Source organism: Rutidosis leptorrhynchoides, chromosome 1 (genome assembly GCF_046630445.1).
Source record: "Rutidosis leptorrhynchoides isolate AG116_Rl617_1_P2 chromosome 1, CSIRO_AGI_Rlap_v1, whole genome shotgun sequence".
In the NCBI taxonomy this organism is placed as follows: Eukaryota; Viridiplantae; Streptophyta; class Magnoliopsida; order Asterales; family Asteraceae; genus Rutidosis; species Rutidosis leptorrhynchoides.
This window is the reverse complement of record NC_092333.1, coordinates 122,160,783-122,169,676: the sequence shown is the minus strand read 5'-3', so window position 1 is coordinate 122,169,676 and position 8,894 is coordinate 122,160,783. Positions and strand designations below refer to the sequence as shown.

At 34.1% G+C, this 8,894-nt stretch overlaps 1 long non-coding RNA gene across 2 annotated transcripts; it reads left to right on the top strand.

Annotated features, from left to right (window-relative positions):
* Window positions 1–387: 387 nt before the first annotated feature.
* On the top strand, window positions 388–3,019 carry LOC139864590 (uncharacterized). Of its 2 annotated transcripts, XR_011764490.1 has the most exons (5): window positions 388–696; window positions 1,582–1,672; window positions 1,748–1,832; window positions 1,949–2,183; window positions 2,529–3,019. It is a non-coding gene; the product is annotated as an uncharacterized lncRNA (long non-coding RNA). The 2 variants fall into 2 exon arrangements; XR_011764489.1 differs by lacking the exon at window positions 2,529–3,019 and having other exon boundaries at window positions 1,949–2,519.
* The last annotated feature ends 5,875 nt before the right edge of the window (window positions 3,020–8,894 follow it).

The window sequence follows — 8,894 nt, the reverse complement described above, 5'->3', positions numbered from 1 at the left end:
TGTATTAACTATTTTATAATAGAAATTAAACGTATTTACAATTTGCGATGGAGATGGCGGTGACATAGTGGAGATGATAGAGAAGATGTTTGGTGGCGGTTGCGACGAGGATTGGTGGCGATGGAGATATAGGCGGCGATGGCGCTAAAAACCGCCAGAATCATCTGGGAGCGCGTTGGGAAGCAAATGAAAGGAAAAAAGGAAGTAGGTGATAAATTTTAAGGTGTGAAATTACAAAATTATCCTTTTTAAATTAAAATAATCCCACGAATAGTAAAGGTTTGTTCTCTAATGATATAATTTTAACAATACAAGAATACACTGTTCACTATATTAAAGAGTATTTTGGTCTTTTTCCACTTCTGGATATTTGTAAGTTAGGGTTTATACACTAACATCTCGATCCTTCCATACATGTTTCTGGTCATACACCCATGTCTCCCACCCCACCTACCTTTCACTTTCTTCTGGCAATTTTTCCCTTCCAGCTCACCATACGTCGCTGCCTCTCCCTGGTTTTCTGTTATCGATCGCAACCGTCGCCGCCATGGCTTACGTCGCCACCTCTCGCTGACCTTCGACCACTATCCACCATCGTCACCCTATCGATGTCTGATTTGTTTTCTAGGGTTCATATTGTTGTTGGGTTTTTCCTTTCTTCACATATGCGCCTTCTTCAGTGATTGTTTCTTTTTGGTGAGTAACTGTTATTAATTATATAATCGATCGTCATCTTTATTGGATATATTTTGTTATTTATTTATCTTTAATTTGATGAATTACATTACTCCATCCTGTTACACACTCAAAATCGTTTCCTCTGCTTTTTGTCTTGTTAGGGTTTAAAAATTCCTTTCTAATTGATTGTGGTAAGTGACGATTTTGTATTTGATGTTTAACCTAAAGTTTTTCTTTTTTTTTTGTTGGGGGGGGGGGGGGGGGGGGGGGGGGGGAAATTTGAGCTGCGAGGGCCACAAATAACAGTTTTTAGGGTTTATAGCTGAATCTAGGTTTCTTCTACTGCATTTCTTTTTTAATTAATATTAATATATTGTTGGGTGTTTAATTGTATGTTGCAAGTTTTACTTTCACAATTTCTCAACCGAGAGTTAATTTTTAATTGTATGTTTATGTTTTTTTTCCTTTAGTCTGTCAGTTTTGTGTTCATAATGTTTACTAATTCCTAATAAAATTGGTTTTAGACAGTCATGTACTATCGACTATGGTGTTGATGCTATTTATTTTTAATGGGTTGTTTGTTTGCTTGTGCTTATAAGGTAGTGTCAAATAATATGATGTAAATAGATTATTATTGCCAATGAGGCCTTGCTTCATTGGTATCCATGTTTCATGGATTCGAGAGTGACCCAAGTTCGAGTCTAACAACTAACAACTAACCTTGCCTTTCAAAAAAAAAAAAATAGATTATTATTCTTTGATTATTGTTGCCCCATGCTGTATTGTTTTAAACATGGCTTTTAGCTGCTTCTTAGTAATAAAATTTAGATATCACAGTTCCATGTTGAACAGAGTAGTGATTTTTGAATTGAAATACACTGACCCAACGTGTTGTTATTGTAGACTTTGAACTAGCAATCTACATGTGCTAACAAATTTACGGTGCAACCTGAAACGTAATTTCTGAACGTCAGAAATGACGTCGCTCTAGGTGGTAAGTTTTTGGTTGTGGTTTAGTTACTAATGTTATGCATTGTGATTTTTTTCTTGGTTTTAACTGTAATAACAGGCCAATCGTTACACTTACAAAACTCGAACGCCATGATCACGGACGACATTCATATCACAAATTCATGTAGACGACATTGTGATTAGTAAGTTACCTACGGAGTAACCTGCTTATTTTTACTGTAAATAATCCGTTCCAAAAACTATTTGAAAGCATTTATTAATGAATAAACACTTAAATAAGTAGGTTTATATTTAACAGATAAATGATAGGAGGTAAATATCCCTTCAATGAAAGTCCGACTTCTCAGTGTTGTGGGTTCCAGGAAGTATGATATGTCGAGTTCACAGGCGTTAGGTACTATTGTTTTTGATAGTGGTCACAATTGGGGATTGTGATGTTGTTAGAGTACAAAGGCTGTATGTCTTAGCAAGTCAACAAGTTATATCCACTATGTCGTTACGTTACCCGCTCACATTTCTGTTTGGCCAACCAGGTTATGTAAAAACATATGTATGATTCTATGTAAACCTACTATAAACTTTTGTGAACTATGAAGCTATGTATGATATGTATTATCCTACGCGAAATATTCCATGTCAAATTAGTCGTTTCGTAAATCTCAAAAAAATAACCGCAATAACGTGCGGTGGGCCATCCGCTTGTTTATAACATATTTGGGTGTGATATTTTGGAGTTCTACATTATACATGGCATATACGAACTTGGCACACTGATATCGGCCAAAAAGTCACATTTTTACCCCCGATATTGGCCCCTAAAACCCATAAAGTTCCAAACTTTATCGCAAAAATAATCGCTTTGTCGGTTGATTTTGTAGATTAAGTAATTACAAAGGCGATGCAAAAAGAATCAAGTAAAACGGAGCTAAAACGAAGAATCTAGAGCAAAAACGGTGAAAAACAAGAAAACAAGTTACGATTCAGGAAATCCAGCTGACACGGCCTGCCAAATGGCCTGCCAAACGGCTTGTCTGGTTCAAAAACGGCCTGCAAAACTGGTCAGGCAAACGGCTCCTGCAAACGGGCTGGCTTGGCAAACGGCCTGTGCAAACGGCCTGCCAGCCGTTTGCAAGCAAAAATCTAAGTATATTTAAAGGGCTTTCTCCATCCATTTCAACACACACTCAAATTTTGTAATTCATTTCATATTTTCAAGCTTTTAGTTAGTTTTTAGTAGTAGTTAGCTTAGCTTTTATTTTTCGGAGGATATCCCGACGAGTCCCTGCGATCTCGGGCAGATTTCTTCGGCCTTTTCAGGTTTTTATCCGAAACGCGTGTCTTTTGTATTAAACATGTGTTCTTACTTTTTATGTTTAATAATGTGTTCCGATATTGCCATGATAGCTTAATTAATCTGTATGTTTCCATGATAGAAGTTTGGGTTAGCGTAATTATGTTAATTTAGTACGATTACTGTTATAATGCTGAACTAGGAAGTCTGATAGATTTGTATGCTAGCATCTTAAGAAATTGACCAACCTAGGTTGTGATCAGGACTTGTACACCTATATGAAATTAGCTACTTCATAGGATTAAGACCTCTGGTTATACTGTATCTGAAGATTCTATGAACTCGGTATGGCCAGAGTTCCCGAGAGGCATTTAATGCACTTTTAGGACACGAAACTTAGGAATTGAGACATGAATGACCTAGTATGCCTATTGGCTGTTCCGAAGAGACCTCTTAGGAGCTGTTAAGATCTAGCTAGTGCACTGACTGTATGATCCAAACCTACTGCATGTTCTTTTTTGATTGTTGCCCTAGGATCAAGTCATATCCACTGTCAAGGTACCTGCTAGGTTTCTATCTGCTTTACTTTCAGTATATCAACTTTAATGGTGTATAATGTTTGTCTTGGGTTGATCTCATTAGTATGATGAAATGGTTGTTAGTTTTCATTTAAGATTTTGTCAACTTAACCCGACGGACTCCTTCCGTTTGTGATCAGTGTTCAATCAACACGGCTAGTTGTTATTCAGTTAACCAAATTGATAACGAGGGTTAGGATTAGAACGCAACTCACTAATAAACTAGTGCTTTACTAAGGGTAACCTCCAAGGTATAGTCATGTTTCAATTACTCAACCACGTGACCTACTTTTCGCTACTTAACGAGAACTCTGAGAGTCTAGAGAAAGGTAGGTTTGTGTAATTGGCTCATCCAACCAGATCTACACCACTTCAATCATAAGCTTTAATATCAACATAATTACCTTTCCCTAGCCCAAACTAATATCTTGGTCAATATTTCCTTGATCTGCACACTCCGGACATCCTCCCACTTTATTTACCTTTCCGCAATTAGGACATTAACTTAAACCAACTACTATCTTTTATCCACGTAATTTAAATAAAAGACAATTATCCACTTGATCTTCAATTCGTTAAACCATTCAAAAATACGACCCTAGGTTAACTTACACCTTCTACATTAGAAAGTTAAAAGTAAATTTAGGCCCTGCACAATATAAATTAAACGAAAACCTCTGTATGCTATACCGAATCTAACGTACTGCGACCTAACAACACCACACGAACAAAATCGTCCTTTTTGGCTATATCATAGGGAGAAGTATCTTTTGGCGCCTGAAAGGACCCGTTCATATACATTATAAATGATTCACAATAGTTGATTTCATTGCGAGGTACTTGACTTTTATATGATACATTTTACAAACATTGCATTCGTTTTTAAAAGACAAACTTTCATTTCATCAAAAGTTGACGGCATGCATACCATTTCGTAATATATCCAACTATAATTGACTTAATAATAATCTTGATGAACTCAACGACTCGAATGCAACGTCTTTTGAAATATGCCATGAATGACTCCAAGTAATATCCTTAAAATGAGCTAATGCACAGCGGAAGATTTCTTTAATACCTGAGAATAAACATGTTTTAAAAGTGTCAACCAAAAGGTTGGTGAGTTCATATGTTTATCATAAACAATTTAAATACAGTACACCTATCTCGTGTACTAAACCATTTTTCATAATGCTTGGCAGAGTAGGTTCGTATCCTTTTCTCTCCCGCAGGTTGCCTCGCGATTTTTAATAATCGTACACAGATCTCGTGCACAAAACTAATACACATAACCTATGTATAAAAATCATTCTCTCGATACATAACATTCAATTTGATTTTATTACTCAACATGGTAACCGACCTTAACATATAATGCGCATAAATAACATCCCCAAAGCAGAACATCTCGTCTGTATAATATATAAACTTCGAAGTACTAAACACCACGTCCACTAGCTCTTCCGTCTAGTGAACATTCTGGGTGGGGGTGTTAAACCCGGTAGCTACCTTTAGGATTAGCGTGAATTAGGGCCATACCCGTTTCTAATTCTTAGGTTACCAAGCAATAATAATCAGGGGAAAATATTCACAACAATTAGTGGCAATTATCACGTCCAACTAATTCAATAATAATCCACAGAACTTCTGTCTGCATAATAATTCATTCGAGGAATGTTTTGCTTGTGTCTATCTCGTCAAACATTTATAAAAGCATTTCATGTATTGCCAGTTCAAAATATATTTCAAAAGCATTTAATAAAGTAATTGTAAAAACAGCGCATGTATTCTCAGTCTCAAAAATATGAAGAGTAAAAGGGAGCAAATGAACTCACTATACGATATTTTGTAGTAAAAATATGCATACGACGATACTGAGCAATGCAAGGTTGGCCTCGAATTCACGAACCTATATCAAGTATATATATTAACACCAAATAGTAATCAAACAAATTTACATATATATAAATTTATTAATTATATCATTTTTATATTAATAACCTATATGTTTCATATATTTAAAATAAATAAAAATATTAATTTTGTTATGTTATATGTATTAAATATATTTTTGTGTGTGTGTGTGTGTATATATATATATATATATATATATATATATATATAGTGGTAGGATCAAGAGGGAAGTAACCATTCGGGGGGAAGCAAAAACTTATTTTTTTTCGTTTTTTGAAAAAACTTTGTTCACGAACATTATAGATGAGATGCAAATATGAACATTTAGTAGAGACACTTTTTGATAAATGTTTTTATTTTGGCGGGAAAACGCTCGAAGAAGTAATATATAACAATTATCGTGTTTTTCGAGCGTATTTTGAGGTTTTAGCTATTGGGGTTTAGATATTAGGGTTTATAGGGTTTAGATATTAGGGTTTAGAAATTTAGGGTTTAGGGTTTAGATTTAGGGTTTAGATTTAGGATTTAAATTGAGTTTTTAACACGAACGGTTTAGAGTTTAGGGTTTAGGGTTTGGTGTTTTGGGTTTATGGAATGAACCCAAAACACCAAACCCTAAACCCTAAACCCTAAACTCTAAATCGGGCTAAATTTTACTTCACAAAACATGAAAAAAAACGTTCATATTCTTCACGAACAATATTATATTGAATGTTATTTTTATCGATCGTTTTCCCGCCTAAATAATAACATTCATCACGAGGTGTCTCTTCTAAATGTTCATATTTTCGTGTGATCTTGATGCCGGAAAAAATTTTTTTAAAAAAAACGAATTTTTATTTTTTTTGCTTCCCCCCGCTTTCCCCCGATTGGTTACTTCCCCATTGATCCTGCCCCTATATATATATATATATATATATATATATATATATATATATATATATATATATATATATATATATCGTTTGTTTGGTAAAATTATAACAATACTAAAATAATATTAGTAATGATAAAAATAATAATAATGATAATAGAGTTAAAAAAATGTTAATTTTAATGATAATGAATAATAATAATAATAATAATAATAATAATGACTATAAAAATAATGATTTTACTAATAATAATAATGATACTAATATTTAGATTAATAACTAAAATAATAATAATAATAATAATAATAATAATAATAATAATAATAATAATAATAATAATAATAAATAAATAAATAAATTACCTCAAAGAAGTAGTCTTTAAAAAAAATGCCCAAGTCCGGGTTTTAACCCGCGACGTCCCGATAACATCCTTAACCATTACGCTATGTGTTTCAATTCTGAAATAACACCCAACTTAAATTGTTTTTAACCTTTACTTCTGTATCCTTCTTCTTTTCTTTTTCAAAAAAAAAAATAAAAAATATCTGAGCTCAGGCTCGAACCCGAGACCTCTCGCTAATCAAACCCACACGCCTAACAATTCCTCTATTTGTTTCTTTCTGAATTATTTGGTACCTAAATTCTTTTAACTCTTGTAACTGTCTTTATCTTCTTTAACATACACTCGTAATCATCAGCTTAACATCCTTTATATCGTTATTACTTACTCATGATCATCATCATAATCGACCTCATCATGGCCATCATCACAACCATCATTATCGTGTACCATCATTATTCCCATCATTTTATCAGTTTTTATGATATTAATACAAAACCATTATCCCAATTCATTAAAGTATCCACCTTTAAGCACTAGAAGACTATTAGACCATAGATAATGCAGGCGTTTGTGGCCTCAATCCGCCCACAAACGCCCGGAATGGGGCGTTTGTGGGCGTTTGTGTTGGGGCGTTTGTCAAGGAAGCATGAGCATAAAAATGTGCGTTTGTGAATTTTTTTTTTTTTTTAATTCTTTTCTACCTTTTTCACCACTTTTTAACCCAACCTCCAATCATATTTAGACACATCACCCACAAACGCCCTTCATTACAACTCCCCCTAAAATGTCATGGCCCAGTCACAGTTTTTCCCCAAAAAGTGCAACTCTACCACTCCACGTCACAGTCAGGTCTTAAAAGTACTTTCCTTCACAAACATAATTTGTGATCCCACTTGTACGCTTTTCATCTGTTTCTACTGTTGTAGTTGCAACGAATTAAAAACAACCTCATTATTGGGTTTGGTTCTTCATAGTATATTATATTAATTAGTTATAGAAATATCTCTTTACTTGGGTCATAGTCGATGGCGTGTAGTGGTGATCAACAGTAGACTATAATCGAATGGTTTTCTGGGGTAAGTTGAGACCGAAATAGATAAAAAGAAAAGTATAACAGCAGCAGCAATAATCTTAGCTGTAGCAGTAGTAAACAATTAAGTGCGGTAGTCGTTTTCTTTCGTTGGTGTTTTGCAGTTTAAACGGGAAACGAAAGTTTAAGATGGTGGTGGAGGAAAGGTGATGGGGTGGTCGACGGTGAGGTGGTGATTAAATGGAAGTGATGGGTGTTTGAGGGTAGTTTTCCCGGTGGCAAAAACTCCACAGTAGCGACAGGAACAACAATAGAGAAAATAAGAAGGGTTTTTGTTTTAATGATGGTGAAGGTTTCATGGTCATTACAGTCGAGAGAAGGGATTTTCTTTTGAGTTTGAGTTGTCCAGCACAACACAAGAAAAGTGGGTTTGATAGTGGATGAAGGTGTTCTTGATGAAAGTGGTTGTTTACGATGCTAATAGATAGCGGTTGTTGAATGATGAAGAAAGGTGGTGGCGTGTGGTTATAGTGGTGGTAATAAGGTGGTCCTTCGTTGAAGTGGGTGGTTCCTGGTTTGGGTTTAGCAAACGAAACAGGAACATAATGGTTTGATTCGAAAACGAAAACATATAGTCGTTTATCTTGACTCAAAGATTATTATCAACTCGACAAGCTGGGTTTGTTGTGGTGTTTGTTGTGAAGATGAAGGTGGTGTTGGGTTTCATACAGTTTGCAAAGAAAGAAAATATAATGGGTTTTTGTGATCTCTTAAATGCATGTATGTAGACATAGACATATATAAGCTAGTTGCAAAAAGATAGAAAACAGGTACAGTACCCATTAAATATATTAATTTAATATTCTAATTTAAATGTGAAGAAAAACCTGCCGACAGTTTGGTACGGATAGTATATCGAGTTCCGTTGTAATTCAGTGGCAGATAAAAGTGTTCAGAAAATTCCATATTTTTAAATTAACTATATTTATTTATTTTGATCATTGTGGTATAAAATTCGATCATTAATTTATTAAATAAAAATTACCTCTCATTTATGGGTGAAATATAAAAAGTGTTCAAACTTAACAAATAGTTCCTAAATACATTTTTAATAAGCCTAAAATTTATAGAACTCATTTTCGTATCACCGTTTATTTTAAAATTAAATAAGATTGAATTTATCTTGCTTAATATCAATCGAAACATCAAACGA